The sequence below is a fragment of the Heterodontus francisci genome, chromosome 15 (genome assembly GCF_036365525.1).
Source record: "Heterodontus francisci isolate sHetFra1 chromosome 15, sHetFra1.hap1, whole genome shotgun sequence".
NCBI classification, from domain to species: domain Eukaryota; kingdom Metazoa; phylum Chordata; class Chondrichthyes; order Heterodontiformes; family Heterodontidae; genus Heterodontus; species Heterodontus francisci.
In genome coordinates, this window is record NC_090385.1 from 66,026,617 (window position 1) to 66,043,914 (window position 17,298).

Below are 17,298 nucleotides of genomic sequence, written 5' to 3' on the forward strand. Positions count from 1 at the left end.
ACCTAGTTGGTGTGTTTTATTCTGGGATAAAGAGGAGAGTGTATGATTAACCGTATTGGTAAGTGGGTAAACGTTTAAATGTATTTTGTGACCTGTGGAGAAGTGGAACTGGAGAAAGACAATTGTAACACAAGGCAAAGAAATCTGAGATTTCAGTGTGAAAACTGGAGTTTAAATTCAATTTCAGATTCACTCTTATTTGTCGGGTCTGTAATGATATAAGATATAGCTTTAGATTGTTTAGTCAATGAAGGGAAAATTTTACTCATATAGTTTGTTCACTTCAGTAAGCATTATTGTTTCATTTCAGCTTGAGATGCTCCCTCAACAATCTATCTATCTATGGGTCGGTTTTCGTCATAACCACCTAGACATAACCTGTCAGAGCGAATTGCCTGCCCACAAAGAGGAAATCTGCTCTGCCAGATCACTATCCAGGGAATGAGGACAGAAATATACCCTATATCTTTTAGACAATGGCCTAGCTTTTCTGATTATAATGTTGACAGTAACCCATTTATTGTAAATAGGTCATCATCAACATTAAGAGTGAAAAATCTATGCCAATCAATCTGAGGCACACTGTTGCAGCCAGGGTTAAAAAGTTAGAGTTTGGTCGCTGAGGCAGAACTGCGCTATTGTGAATTAGTACTATTGGTTTAAAATATGAATAAATTTGTTTCTTTTGAGTTTATTTGTGTTTCAAAAGACTTGTAACAAATTCAAATCAGAATTTTACTGGTGCTATTTGTCCCGTGAGAAAAAAATTACCAAGTGACTTATTCTTCAATGGATTAAACTGTACTGAGTCATTAAAAGGTACGACTAGAGCAAAGCTGGATTTGTTTATGTATGAAACAAAAATGAAGAAAAGATGGATGGATATTGACTTTCTGAGAGAGATATTTTTCAAATTGTCATTGAGTTGGTGTTGTGATCAGAATTGTATAGATTCCACTCTTGCAGACTGATTACACAGAGCAGAAACTGGCCAGAAGAGCAAAGAACTCAATTGTAATGGGCTGGCAAAGTGGCAACACACAGCAAGATAAATATTTAGCTTGAATATTCGTTACAGTTTGGGAACCAGCACAGCAAATAAAATATTCATATCATTTTGTTTCTGATAATATTGTAACAGGTGCCAGAACAGTTAGTTTAAGAATCCAAGCAGCACAGCCAGAACACACACTAGAGTTGGCACCAGATGATATATTGGTCATCGTTCCCTTGATTTATAATTTAATACATCTTCAGCATTACAGTACCATCCAATGCATGTATAAAGCAACTAACTATTAATTTAACATTTTAGATTTGGAAGTAAGTTTTTTTCTGGTAAGATAAATAACAGCTGAAACGCATATAGGAAACAATAACGACTAAGTGTCACAAGCTGCTTTTGTATTACTACAACCTTATCACATACTGCAAATGAATGGTTAGAATTTCAGATTCTTTTGCTAGGTTTTTGGTCACTCAGACTGAGCAAGAATTGAGAATTCCCCAAACTCACTTGTGAGTTTGATGGTCACAAAGAAGAATATGATTAAATTATCTCGTATGCTACTGGACTACCAAAGCCAATTGATATACGACCAGATGCCTGAACAATTTCCTTGCTTTATGCCGCTAGTGTTCAAATATATATTGAAGAGGGTGCATGGATGCTATGATAGTTCAGGTGTTCTCTCAACACATTTGATATAGTCCCCATAAGCACAGTCAGTATCCTATGAATGGAAACCTGCACTTAAAGCTGTTGTGATTGGGATAGTGTGCCATGGAGCTAAGATTTACTCTTTAATTTTGGTAGAACACACCAAATTATGTGCAGGTTATGCAAGGTGTTCACCATGTTCTCTTGTCTTCTTTTGAAAAGCGCACGTGCTTCAGACCAATGTAAGATTTCAATAGAACATAAGATCATAAGAAATATGAGCTGGTGTAGGCCATTTGGCTGATATTCTACCTCAATTCCATCTTCCTGCTCTATCCCCATATCCTTAATTCCCTTAGTACCCAAAAATCAATAGCTCAACATCCATGGCTCTCTGGGTTAGAGAATTCCAAAGATTCACAATCCTGTTAGTGAATACATTTCTCCTCATCACAGTCTTAAATGGCTGTGATTCTGTTCTAGATTCGCCAGCCAGGGGAAACATTTTCTCAGCATATACCCAGCATCAGCCCCTTAAAAAATATACATGTTTCAATTAGATCACCTCTTATTCTTCTAAACTCCTGGGAATATAGCCTAGTTTACTCAATCTCTCCTCATAGGACAATTCCCTCATCCTAGGAACCAGTCTCGTAAACCTTCATTGCATTCCCTGTAGGGCAAGAATGCCCTTCCTTAGATAAGAAGGCCAAAACTGCAGGTGTGGCCTCATGAATGCCCTGTATAATTGTAGTGAGACTATACTCATAGTCTAATTTCATTGTAACAAAAGCTAACACGCCATCTGCCTTCCTAATTGCTTACCGAACCTGCATGTTAACTTACCGTGATTCATATACAAGGACACCCAGGTCCCTCTGCCTGTATACATTTCCCAGTTCAGCATCATTCAGAAAATAAATCAGCTTTTTTATTTTTCCTACCAAAGTGGATAACTTCACACTTCACCATATTCTATTCCATCTAACATATTCTTGCCTACTCACCCAACCTGCCTATCTTTGTATCATCAGCCAATTTGGATATGGTATTGTCATGCTGGGCCCCCAACTGCCAATAATGAGGCATATTAATTTTGTCATGAACATTGATTTTAAACTGTTACTGGAGTGAGGAAATGACTTGTTAAAGAGATCAGACGTGGCTGGAAAAGATATTTGCATATTAACAGACGGTGTTGTGTAGACAAAGGACCATTCCTTGACACATTCAACCCACAATGGTTGTTGATCACTGGACAGTGAGGGATGGGGAAACGCATTCCAGAGTCTGCTGGGGTGATGCAATCCACAGGAGCCAGGACTGGTTGGACCAGCTGGTTACATGACTAACTGGTCGTTCCAGGGGTTCTTCGAACTAGCCACGGAGAGTTTGAACTCAGAAAGACAGTTTGCTCCTGGACTGAGAAGATCGCTCCTGTCTGCTCCCATCTCTTTCTCACAAGACTCTGAATCCATTGAAGACACATGAACCCCAAAAGAGAAAAGTCTCCTACAGCGAACAAGGTTTAAGAAGAATACTGGGCCCCAACGAAAAGTAAGATCTACCTACAATCAAGGACTCTACAGTGAGCTCGAAGAACCATAACAAAAACTCTTCAGATATTGCCTCAAACTTTTCCACTTTATTTTTCTTCTGCTCTTTTCTGTCTCTATTTGCATGTGTATCGTGTATGCATGCTAGCATGGGTGCATCGTGTATCCATAGGCGTCAACCGAATTAGAGTTTAAGTTCAAGTTTAATAAATTTCAACTTTTCTTCTTTAAACCTAAGAAAACCTGCTTGTGCTAGTTTCTTTGCCTTATAATTGAATAGTGGCGGACAAGGATTCACCAAGAGGGAGCTAAAAACACGATGTGTTTAAAAACTGAGGAGCGATTTAACGAAAATGAACTGGAAACAGCTACTTGAAGGTAAATCAGTGTCGGAACAGTGGGAGGCATTCAAAGGGGAGACTCAAGGGGTTCGGAATAAACATGTTCCCACAAAGAAAAAGGGTGAGATGGCTAAATCTAGAGCCCCATGGATGTTAAGGAGCTTACAAGGTAAGATAAGGCAGAAAAGGAAAGTTTACGTCTGACACCGAGAACTCAATACTTCAGAAAGCAGAGAGGAGTATAGAAAGTGGAGGGGTGAAATCAAAAAGGAAATTAGGAAAGCAAAGGGAGGGCATGAAAGAATATTGGCAAGAAAAATCAAGCTGAACCCAAAGATGTTTTATTAATACAATAAAAGCAAGAGGATAACTAAGGAGAGAGTAGGGCCCATAAAATACCAAAAAGGTAACCTATGTATGGGGGCAGAAGATGTATGGTTCTTAATGAACATTTTACGTCTGTCTTCACAAAAGAGGGGGATGATGCAGACACTGTAGTTAAGGAGGAGGAGTGTGAAGTATTGGATGTGATAAACATAGGGAGAGAGGAAGTATTAATGGGATTAGCATCCTTGAAAGTTGATAAATCACCAGGGCCAGATGAAATGTGCCCTCGGCTGTTAAAAGAAGCAAGAGAGGAAATAGCAGAAGGTCTGACCATCATTTTTCAGTCCTCACTGGATACAGGTATGCTGCCAGAGGACTGGAGAACTGCTAACATTGTACCTCTGTTTAAAAAGGGAGTAAGGGATAAACTGAATAATTACAGGCCAGTCAGTCTAACCTTAGTCATGGGAAAATTATTGGCATCTATTCTGAGAGACAGGATAAACTGTCCCTTAGAAAGGCACAGATTAATCAAGGATAGTCAGCATTGATTTGTTAAGGGAAGATCTTGTTTGGCCAACTTGATCGAATTTTTTGACGAAGTAACAAGGAAGATAGATGAGAGTAGTGTGGTTGATATGGTCTACATGTTTTTTAGCAAGGCTTTTGACAAGGTCCCACATGGCAGACGGGTTAAAAAAATAAAATCCCATAGGATCCAGGGAAATGCAACAAGTTGGATACAAAATTGGCTCAGTGGCAGGAAACAAAAGGTAATTGTTGATGGGTGTTTTTGCGACTGGAGGGCTGTTTCCAGAGGCATTCCACAGGGCTCAGTACTGGGTCCCCTGCTTTTTGTGGTATATATTAATGATTTGGACATAAATGTAGGGGTTATGATCAAGAAGTTTGCAGACGACACAAAGATTGGCCCTGCGGTAGATAGCGAGGATAGCTGCAGGCAGATATTGATGGTCTGGTCAGATGGGCAGAAAAGTGGCAAATGGAATTCAACCTGGAAACGTGTGAGCTGATGCATTTGGGGACGTCAAACAAGGTAAAGGAATTCACGATTAATGGGAAAATACTGAGAAGTGTAGAGGAAGTGAGGGACCTTGGAGTGCATGTCCACAGATCCCTGAAGGTAGCAGGACAGGTCAATAAGGTAGTTAAAAAGGCATATGGAATCCTTTCCTTTATTAGCCGAGGTATAGGCGGGCAGCCATAAAGACAGGGCTAAATTGTGGCGAGTCGAAGAGACTTAGTAGTTGGCAGGAAAAAAGACAGAGGCGCAAGGGGAGAGCCAACTGTGCAACAGCCCCGACAAACAAATTTCTCTGCAGCACCTGTGGAAGAGCCTGTCACGCCAGAATTGGCCTTTATAGCCACTCCAGGCGCTGCTTCACAAACCACTGACCACCTCCAGGCGCGTATCCATTGTCTCTCGAGATAAGGAGGCCCAAAAGAAAAGAAAGAAAGAAAGAAGAATATAAGAGCAGGGAGGTTATGCTGGAACTGTATAACTCTTGAGTACTGTGTGCATATCTGGTCACCTCATTACAGAAAGGATGTAATTGCACTAGGGTAGGGTGCAGAGGAGATTTACAAGGATGTTGCCAGGACTGGAAAAATGCAGCTATGAGGAAACATTGGATAGGCTGGGGTTGTTCTCCTTGGAACAGAGAAGGCTGAGGGGAGATCTAATTGAAATGTACAACATTTTGAGGGATCTGGATAGAGTGGAAGTGAAGGGCCTATTCACCTTAGCAGAGAGGTCAGTGATGAGGGGGGCATAGACTTAACGTGATTGGTAGAAAGATTAGAGGGGAGATGAGGAAAAACATTTTCACCCAGAGGGTCGTGGGGGTCTGGAATGCACTGCCCGAAAGGGTAGTTGAGGCAGAAACTCTCAACTCATTCAAAAGGTGTCTGGATATGCACCTCAAGTGCAGTAATCTGCAGGGCTACGAACCAAATGCTGGAAGGTGGGATTAGAATAGGTGGATTGTTTATCAGCCGGCACAGACAGGATGGGCCAAGTGGCCTCTTTCTGTGCCTTAAACTTTTTATAATTCTATGCCCGACATCCTGAAGTTGTGGTCAGTTTCAGAGGGATGATATCGGTGAAAACTGACACATCACCATCAATCACCACCCCACCCTCCACAAAATCCTGCCCATTACCGTTGAAGTTCTGCTTTTTAATTTAGACCCTAATTCCTCAAACTCTCTCAGCAGAACATCATTCCTAGTTCTACCTTTGCCGTTGGTTCCTACGTGGACCACGACAATTGGATCTTTCCCCTCCCACTCCAAGTTCATCTCCAGCCACAAGGAAATGTCTTTAATCCTGGCATCAGGCAGGCAACACAATTTTCGGTACAGCTCGTTGTGGCTGCAGAGAACAGTATCTATTGCCCCAAACATACGGTCTCCTATCACTACCACATTCCTTTACACTTCCCCCACTTGAATAGCCTCCTGTACTGTGATCCTATGGTCAGTTTGCCCCTCCACCCTGCAGTCTTTGTTCTCTTCGACACAGGGAGCAAGTACCTCACCTGTTTGTCAAAGTCAAGGGTCGAGTCTTCTCCATCACTACATGCTAGATCCCTACACCTCCCTGATTAGCAGTCACACCCTCCTGTCCCTGACCGTTGACCAGCTCTAAAGTTTTACTTAACCTAAGGGGTGTGCCTGCCTCCTGGAACAAAATGTCCAGGTAACAGTTCCCGTCCCTGTAATAATTTCAATAGAAATAACAATTTGAAGAGATGCAAAACGGGCCACTGATTGCACAAAGTCAAAATTGCTCACAATCAGGCTACAAATGTTTAAACTATCCCCTTTAGAAAGTATTTCCTGCACAATTAGTTATGCAGCAAGGCTTTTGCATGATAAATTTATAATATGATGAGTACATGGCAGATGCCAAATTCCTGTACATGGCATGGAGCTCAGCTGTCAATTAAACTGAACTGAAAATTAAAGACACAAGGGAAATTTAGAATATTTATCTCAGTCCAAAGGCCTCTTCATTCAAAGTGTTATCAATCAACTAAGTTCAAATACACAATGAGACAATCTGTGCAAGATGTCACTTGAGTTGCTTTTCACAGGTGTTCCTGTGAGCATCAGTTCATGAAGAGACATTAGCTTCCTTCCTTTGAAACATTTTCTTTGATGGGTTGGCCATTATGAATAATGAATTCACCTATTACCCCTAGTCTGCAAACTCACAAATATTACCATTTGAAAGAGAGGCTGCTCAACTTCTAAGCAAACACTGATCCAATTAGTTTCGGAGTACAGGCAGTGGCAGCAACAAAGGCCAACAAACACTAACTGAAAATCTGTGAATTAATCTGGGTCAATTTTGTTCATTGGTCTGCCCCCTGGAATCACTAGACTCCCTTTCAACTACAGGTAACTGTTCCTGTGGACTCCTGCTACAGCTCTGTGGCAGGAGTCTGGCAGAACAGCTTGGAAATAAACCACTGCCTGGATATCCTGAGTCTTGACTTAATCTGTGATTTTCTGCTCGCAAGATCCCAGATTTGGAGGGAGTGAGGGGATGAAAGTGTAACTTTGGGTGGTGGGGGAGCTCCATATGCTGTAATTTCCTGCATTCCCAGGCAACACAGCACTGGCCACAAGTGTGGAGGAGTTAGGGAAGGGGGATATGATAGCGTAGGTGTCAGCTTACTGGAAGGCAAGATCCTATACAAGCTTAGCTGCAGAGGACTCCGATGCAGAATTCAAGGGCCCAGGCTGATGAGCATAAATCAGAAAATGCTAGGCGCTGTGAGCAGCCTGCCAGTGAGCTTGCGAGTAATGGCTCAGAGCATAGAGGAGACCAACTCCAATTAGTATTGGGACTTCACCAAGGCATGGAAAACATCTTGCCCAACATGAAGTGTGTGGTCGGTCATCTCCATGAACATAACAGAGATGGAGCCTCCGACACCTACTATGGCAGCTCACATTGCTCAGACAGCTGCCAGTTTGGCTTCGGCGATCAGTATTGACAGGGGCTTCCAAAATGGCTCTTTAATTCTGTACTTTGTTCTCGTGCAGAGCTGGAGGAGTGCTGAGGTCTCAAGCGGATGGTCTTGCCTTCATGGGAGAGGCACATGCTATCCTCTCTCATGAAGACAGCGTGCCTGCTCCCCTGCCACTCACACTGCCTGTGCCCTTGTTAGTGCCACAGAACCAGCCATAGTGCCCCGACCCACGGCGAGATGCTGCAGTCTGCAGCCAGGTCTTCAAGATCCATAGCTGCTCAATGTCACCCACCACTGTTATTTGAAGTGTCCTCAATGGAAGCTATGCAGTCTTTTATCTCCCAGGCTGTAAACAATAGGAATATACTTCATAGGAGCACTAGAATAAATAAACTAACGCACAAGGCAGGCACTAAGGGGTTGCACCAGGTGATTCTTACCTATTCCCGCTAAATATTACAGATGGATGAAATTGAATTGCTGAATTTTTTTTTGTTCTGGATTTGGTGTTGGTGTTAATAGTTATAGTGAAGTGAGGGCAAGACCCATAAGGCTAGATTGAAGGAAGGCAATCAGATGGTGATCGTAAGGATGGTGGTGAGAAGGATTACGAGTCTGTTGGTGTATTGGGGATGGGAAGGATGGTTTACTGTTCTGTTCTTAAAAGTTCTGGCAGCTCAGGGCACTGGTGGTGAATGTTCCCCCTCTTCATGTTCCTCTATCTCCTCTTCTTCCTCCTGGACTTCTAGCTGCCCGTGTGGTGGGAAGGGCTGTTATGCAGCATGCAACAGATGACCACAAATTAGTATTCCAACTCAGAGTTGTCCCATACAGCTCTTTGCCAGCAGTCTATACAGTGGAAACATTTCTTGAGCATATTGACCATCTGCTCCATGATATTTTTGGTGGTTACATGGCTCTCCTTGTATCCCAGCTTGGGGGCCGTGAACGGGTTCCTGACAGGAGTCAAGAGCAATATCGGAAGCGGATAACCCATGTCACCTCAGCAGCCAGCCTGTGACCTGACGGCCTGGTTGGAATAAAGGCAGCACAGAGGACTGGCAAAGGATGACTAAATAATTGGCCAGGAAATTGGGCACAGCCCCAGATGATATGCTGTCTGTGGCTGTAAACAAGCTGGACATTCAGAGAGTAGATTCCCTTTCTATTGAGAAGTATGCCAGGCTAATGATGGGCAGCATGTAAGGAAATGTGGGTGCGGCTTTGGCAAGTTGCACCCTGGAGAACCCTGCAATGCAGGTGAAGCCTTGTGTTCTCTTGTTCTGCTTAACTCTATGTATTGGAAAGATGGTGTAGCTGACATAGAGCCTCAGTGACCTCCCTGATTCAATGGTGAACAACAAACTGGGGGACGCCATTGATGAAACCTGCTGCAGCCTATAATGACCCCGTGGCATAAAGTTGAAGGCCATGGTGACGTTGATAGCCACAGCGAATGCTGTCCATGTCCTGGTTTGAGGCAAAAATTGTGGCTGCAGCAGGTGACATTGCTCAGTGACAGGCTCCTTGGTGAAGTGAAGGCATTTAAGACACTACTTCTCATCGAAATTAAGGTAGGAGAGTGAAAACTGAAAACCTCCTGGGGGTATGGCCGCCTGTGCTGCATCCGCCCCTCTTCTCCCAACTTCTCTGCTCTCTCCTGTTTTCTTGGCTAATCCTCCTTCAGCCTCAAGGCAGACCTGCCAGATCACCCATGGCGGCAACAATGACTGTTGTGAAGGCAAGCAACAACAATCCCAGCTGAATTCGCAAATCAGTTGTGGAAGGCAGAGAATAGACGACGACGACGACGACAACAACAAACCTAGAAGTTAACCAGTAACCTAAAAGGATAAACTAGCAATGAACATGTATGTAGTGGATGAGTCCTTTCCCTGGAACAAACCAATTTTATGAAAGGATCCTACATTCCTACACTTCATATCCCATGTTGATAGTAATTATATTTACAATACCAAAGGCTGGTGCAACCAGAACAAGTCATGATCCATCTTTAGTTAACAGTGTCGCTGTAAAATTTCTCCATTTCGTTTTTGATACTTCCACTCTGCAGAATTTTACAGATGGTAAAACTGAACAGCCTCCCTTTCAAGTTTGATTTTCAATATACATACCTGCAAGCTGTTCTGTGGCCACTCAGGCCTCAAAGGAGTGCCATTTGCACAGTCAGTATTCTCAGTTTAAATAATAAATCAAATTCATTTCCCTGGGAATGATGTGCTTTGAACTGGAACATTATATTAACTTAGCTGGAATAGACAAGTATGTTGACCTTTTTTGATCCTATGCTGTGGAAAAGGAAGCATCAGCTTTCTTGGCCAAGTGTAGTACATGTTTGTCCAGAAATAATACTTCTTTATGAAATAAAACAGTGCATTATTTACAAAGGTCCTATGTTTTATACTGAAATACCCAAACTTGAAAAAATGTAATTCAAATTTCCTATTAACACTAAAGATGCATGGTATTGTGTAGTGTTGGTTTAGGATATGCTGCAGATAAAAGGGTACAGAATGTATCTACAATCTCAAATGACTTGGCTAGGGGAGGAATGGTGAGCATCTTCCTTCATGATATTAAAGTACTTTTGGCAATCAATGTTCACATCTAGCAAATGTTTACCAGTATGTCTTCAGCACTATATCATACTGAACATCAATAAATAGCATCAATAGTAAATTAAAATGTCAAACCAAACAATAGGGCTGCATTTTATTCTGGTGGCAGAGGCCCTGGCGATGGGGGTCCTGGCAGCGGGCCGAAAGGTAGGGGAGACCTCGTCTTGGCCCTCTGTCAGACCCTCAAAGCTATTTAATGGCGGGCAGCCAATTAACTGCCAGTCATCGGGCATGCCGTCCCTTTAAGGGACGAGTTTCCACATCCAGAGCTGCCGGTCAATCTGAAGGCCAACAGCTCTACACTACTGGCAGCGCCACTGGGCACGGTGGCCACTGCAGGTTTCCCCACTGTACCAAAGAGAGATGCTGTGAGAGGTGAGTGGGGTTGGGGTCGCCAGAGCCATTCAGGCAGACCCCAGCGACATGATGGAGGCAGGGGGAGTTGGTGAGGTTGGGGAGGCATTCTTCTGAGGATAGCGGCAATCACCACTGGGGAGGCCCTCCGGGAGACATAGATTTCCCCCAAAGGAGGGATGCCCCCGACCCACTGGGAGGCTGCCAGCCTTTACCTGGCAGCATCTCCATGAGGCGGCAGGCCCTTCTGTCTCCATTAAAATTGAAGTGTAGGCCAGAAGAGGCCCAGGCCATTAATTGGCCACTTAAAAGCCTCAATTGACCTGGGGCAGAAAGTCCATCCTCAGCCTTCTTTGCTCCAGACAATGTCAGGAATGGTGCCCCCTGCCATTTTTATTGGCTGTCCACCTCCATGCCCGTCTTCAAGGGCAGAATAAAATCCTGCCCTGTGGTCTCAGTAACAGAGTCAACTTTCTTAAATAGCAGGAAAGGAGGCCCCTGACCCTTTCACATTACTGCACAGAAATAGAAATCAGCAGAAAGAATAAGAAAGCCCAGACTTTGGGATAAAAGGTGAATCCAACCTTGAACGATGAGCTAAAGCGAAGTCCCAGTGCATTTGGGACCAGTACAGTCCTCTGACCTCAGGGCATGTCACAAGTTGGATATTCAAGCAATGAACATTAGCTGGAACAAGTAGGGATTTCATAGCATTTTTATTTATTTATTTATTTAGAGATACAGCACTGAAACAGGCCCTTTGGCCCACCGAGTCTGTGCCGACCAACAACCACCCATTTATAGTAACCCTACATTAATCCCATATTGTCTACCACATCCCCACCATTCTCCTGCCACTTACTTACACTAGAGGCAATTTACAATGGCCAATTTACCTATCAACCTGCAAGTCGTTTTGGCTGTGGGAGGAAACCGGAGCACCCGGCGGAAACCCACGCAAACACAGGGAGAACTTGCAAACTCCGCACAGGCAGTACCCAGAACTGAACCCGGGTCACTGGAGCTGTGAGGCTGCGGTGCTAACCACTGCGCCACTCTGCCGCCCATGTATGTCCATAGGATGTGTCAAGGCATTTTCTCACCAGTGAATTCCTTTAAAAGTGAATGGTTGTTATGTAGACATGGCCAATTTGTACATAACAAAGCTTCACAAACACCAAATGAGGTAACTGACTAGTGAATCTATTTTCTGGTGGCATTGTCTGATGGGAGGAATGACTGTCAGGAAATCCCTGCTGTTCAAATAATGTATTTGAGATATTTTATGTTTACTCGAACAGGCAGGCAAGGTCTCAATTTAACATTGCATCTAAAAGACAGCACCTCTGACATTGTAGCTATCCTTCAGTACTGCACTTTCAAACAAAATAATGTGTTCAATTCCACAGCTGAGCTTGAATCAACACCTTTCTGACTCATACTACCACTGAACCAAGCTGACACCAGAGACATTTGAAACCCATAAGCTTCATTGGAGCAAGGTGCACAGGAGTTACACTCTAACCTAACACAAAGATCGACCAAGTGTGCAAGGAGTAGTGCAGGTGGGCTGACTCAGTTTGACTAATTTAGGAATATGAGAATTGCTGCAAATAGAGACATGTTGTCAAAGCTTTTCATCTCGCACTCATCAGGAGACTATGAAGAATAACCAATGTAAGGGAAAACAACAACTTATACTACATGAGAAGAGAGTGCTGATTGATTGGCAAATGAACTCTGGTAGAGGCATTGCCATGGAGAATGCACCAGTTTATGGTGACTGATAGTTAACTGCCAAACTTTGTTTGAAATTCAAATTAATACACAGGGCCCTGTTCTTTGCAGACAGAAAGAACATGTACACACATTGTGCCTGTTTCAGCTGAACAAAATAAATGGCAGTCATTTGCTGGTTCATTCCTTAGGGCAATGCCTTGACCAGAGTCAAGCTGCCTGGTTTGAATTTCAAACAAAGCTTGGTAGTTAACTGTCAGTCACTGTAAACTGGTGCATACTCCATGGCAATGCCTCTACCAATCAGAGTTCACTTGCCAACCAATCAGCACTCTCTTCTCATGTTGTTGTTTTCCCTTACATTGGTTATTTTTCATATTCTCCTGATGAGTGCAAAACAAAAAGCTTCAACAACATTTCTCTATTTGCAGCAATTCTCAACTTCTGTACTACCAAATGACAATTTAGGAATAGTTAGCAGTATACTGTTGATGAAGGATTAACAGATTTTTGAGAGGTCATTCCCCCAACAGTTAAATTTCCACTGAGATAGCTTGAAAATATCCTGTAGAGTTTAATTTAGAGCCTTTTATGTAGGATGAAGGCTCCAAGTCATTCATGTGGTGTCATATCCACACTACACATCACTAGAATTAATCAAAAAATTACCCAGTATTTCTTCAAGATAATAAAAGCCCATATTGTCCCAGACGAACAGGCAGCAGCCAGTGCCACTGTTGCATTTCTCAGCTGCAATTCACATTCCAATTGTTAGCCTGTATTTACAATATTTTTGTAGTAGTACATTATTTCCATTTTTATGAACAACTGATTTTAAATCACTTTGTTGAAAGTCAAGTGAATTACATCACACAGTTACCGTTAGAGCTGGTTCAAGAATTTTCAGCTGCCAAAAGTGTGCAGTTTATTATAATGATTAAAAACAAAATACTTACAGTAATATTGTTTCTGTTGGTTTAATAACCTCATATAATGTTACTTTGCCTTTCAAAAAGAGTTCAAGGGCCAATGGCAATATTTTGGATTTCAGTTGAGAACCTCCTGGATGAGATTGGTCTTGGTTACCACTGCCAGTAGCAAGGCATCTCTTTCTCTATCTTGGTACTGAAGCTCCAGCCCTTCCTTCACACACAATCTCATTTCGTCAACCTGTATGTCACATTATGTAGTCAGTTCATGGGGTATACAGCAAACAGGGAGTGCAAATGTTACAGTCCTTGTGCAGTATGCATAACGGACACAATCTGGATGATGAAAATTCTGCTTCAGGTTTCTGAATATTCTTGCAATTGCATAATACAATATTCCTCATAATACATGTGCTTCTGTACATCTGTTTGAACCACAATTCATGTAGTAGTATTCATGTATTTGGCCCATGTCTAAAAGCCTTGGTAAAATGAGGAATACCTATAGGATTTTGTACGAATAACATCCTGCACTTTAAGGGAATACTATTATTTGCAATTAGGATCAGCACTAGGGATGGACAATATATGCTGGCTTTACCAGCAATGCACATATTCCCAAAATGACTTCAAAAAGCTCAGAATTGGCACGGACCATATAATTGTATCTTTGGGCCCAGATGTGCTCTGAAAATATTCTAAACACATTAGAATATAAAATGTTACTGTTGGATTGCAGCTCACACCTGTGAATTATTGGGGACTGGACATTTGCTGAAAACAATGGCTGTTCCTAAGATTTTCGTGTGCTGCCACTTTGTCTCCATAGCAACAGTGATTGCACTTCAAAGTAATGAATTATATATAAAGAGACATGAGAAAATGCTATATAAATGCAAGTGTGACCTTCTTTCAGTAGATATTCCTCTATCTGCAGTATACTTTCACATTGCAGGCTGCATAAAATCTCAAAATCTCATCTGATAAAAACAGAAAGTGCTGGAAATACTCAGCAAGTCTGGCAGCCTCTGGAGAAAGAAAAAAAAGAGTTTATGGGCTGGATTTTAAGAGCCTGCCGCTGATCTCAGCAGCGAGCTCAAAAAATGGCAGCCCACACGTGCGGGCCGGACGCCAAAGAGCCGCCTCAATATGCCGGATGGCGGCTCATTTAAATAGCTGGGGCAGTCTGCCCCCCCAATCATGTGGAGGGGGGGGTGGGCTGTCCGTCCCACGGCAACGGCATCAGCTGCCTATGCGCTGGCGCTCGCACTATTTTTAAAGGGCAGCCAGCCCTGCCAGTCAATTTGAATTTTTAAAGCAGTATCCTGCCAAAATGTATCAAATAAACCTCTAACGCCCGTTTCCCACCCCCAATAGTAGTTACATTAAGTATTTGCTCTTCCCGCCCAAACACTTACCTTTTAAATCTGACTTTCCACACCTCGCAGACTGCACAAAGTTGAAAGTTCACCCCTTCCCACAATCCCCTGCACCCATTTGAACCTGTTCCCCACCCACCGCACTGAAAATCTTACCCCTCTCCCCCTCCCCACCAGTGTCAAGCCAGCTTTCCCCGGACGGGAATTGAAGGTACAGGAATGCCAGCTGACATGCTGAAAATCATGGCAGGCCCGAAACATTTAAGGTAAGTTGATTTAAATTTATGCACATCAGTATATTTAAATTTTTGAATCTAGGTCCCGTCGCCCTGCGGTGGGAGGGCCGCCACAGAGCCTCGCTGCTGCCGGATGGATCGGGCCGGGCCCTCCCGGCGTCGACTTTCACGGTGGACTGCTGCTGGAAACATCTTCCAGCACCACCACCCACCCCCCGCCCCAAACCGGCACTGAGCTCAACATCATGGGCTGGGTAAAATCCAGCCCAATGTTTCAGGTCTGTGAAATCTGTTCTGATGAAAGGTCACAGACCTGAAACGTGAACTCTGTTTCTCTCTCCACAGATGCTACCAGAACTGCTGAGTATTTCCAGCACTTTCTCTAATTATTTCAGATTTCCAGCATCTGCAGTAATTTGATTTTATCTCAAAAATCTCTTCCCTTTGTTTGGATGAAGCCTATTGCTCAGAGGTCATTTTATCTTCTGTTGCTAAGGTTGCTATCAATCAGACCTGGGCACAGACTGCTCATAACAGTTACTAAATTATCAAACGCTTTGGTTCTTAAACATAATATAGGTTGACTTTCAATGTTCAGAATAATGAACATACATGGCTTAATCTTCACTCCTATGGTTTTTGATGTCACACTCTCCAGACCTCTAGTGAATTAATGTCTTGGCAGCCAGCCAGTATCTACTGTATACACTGAATGGTGCTCTAATGCTGCTCTTAAATGAAAACATTCACCCCGACTTTGGCATAAATCCAGCACCAATTTTTCTGGAATTGATAACCTTCTTTGCTTTCATAAGACTCTCCACAAAGGTACTGACATGTTGAGCTGAATTTTTGCCGTAGAGGTAGGAAACACGAACCGTGTATGTTTTCGGGTCAGAAACCTGCTTCCGGTGTGAAACTGATTAAAGTTCAGATTGTCGCATGGGGAATCCCTCAATTGGTATGGAGATGGATTTCCTGTACAATTAGAGCCAGTGGGAGCAGGAACGTAGGTGGGTCAGATGAAATGTAGGACTTGTTTAGACTCTCACAGCAGCCATCACCAAGGCTGCTGGTTGTCTTGAGGGAGAGATTTGCAATTTGTGTCAAAACGTTCCAGTGCGTCAGGGGGAACTGAGATGTCACGGGGGGCTGGAGGCCTGCTACTAGGGGTGGGGCAGACCCTCGCTTCATCGATGCCACCTGGATCTAATGCTAGGGGCTGTGAGGGAAAGGAGGATGATCTTCTTCCCGGGAGGGTGGCAGGAGAAGACCATCTCGTCGTGCAGCAGGGGCACCTCTCGGTTCAGCATCATCTCCCTCCACCTCCACCCTCACTACCTGCTCCTGTTCCACCCCGATGAGCTGTCTCCTTCCAGGCCCTCACTGTCCTCAAGGGCCACAACTCTCTGAAGCCCATGTAATGGAAAACACAGCAAACCACCACAATGACCAAGACCCTTGCAAGAGGGCATTGGAGGGCACCACCTGACCAGGTACCAGAATTGTAGCTTCAGAAGCTCAATGACCTGCTTAATGGTTGTCCTGCTGAGCAGGTGGCATTGGTTGCATCATCTCTGTGCCCGTCGGGTGCTCCCGTAGAGTGGTCAGTAGCCATCTCTTCATGGATATCCCTTGTCCCCTAAGATCTATCTACGTACTTTGGGGGTTAGAGTGAAGGTCTGTAGCACCCTGCCTGGCGGAGGACGAAGGAGTCATGGCAGCCGCCAGGAAAGTGAGCGCACAAATGGAGGAAGCTCTTGTTGTGGTTGCAGATCAGTCGGTTCCCTGTTTCACCCTCCCCCCTCCCTGGTGATTATTGCCAACGCCGATTATTAATGGCATCTTGAAATTTTTACGCACTGGTATTTTAGGCACCCCCCGGGCACCTGACTTCAGGGTCCCCAAGAATTCAGCCTGTTGAATCAATTCCAGTGCAACGACTGGAGTCAATACAAAGTTGATGAATCCAGTCAACCTATTTATTGACACCAATTCAATTCCCCCCTGCACCCTGTGAGTCTGTGCATTGCCCCAGCAATGAAGTTGATGTGTGTGTCGTTGGGAGGTGCAACAAGCAACAATTGCTTGCCTTTATATAGTGCCTTTAATGAAGAAAAACATCTAAAGGCACTT

The 17,298-nt window shown here is 43.6% G+C and overlaps 1 protein-coding gene across 2 annotated transcripts in view; it reads left to right on the top strand.

Annotated features, from left to right (window-relative positions):
• The window catches only part of LOC137377726 (kelch-like protein 4), a 415,621-nt gene that overhangs the window by 61,577 nt on the left and 336,746 nt on the right, over positions 1-17,298 (top strand). The gene's annotated exons all lie outside the window — the stretch shown is intronic.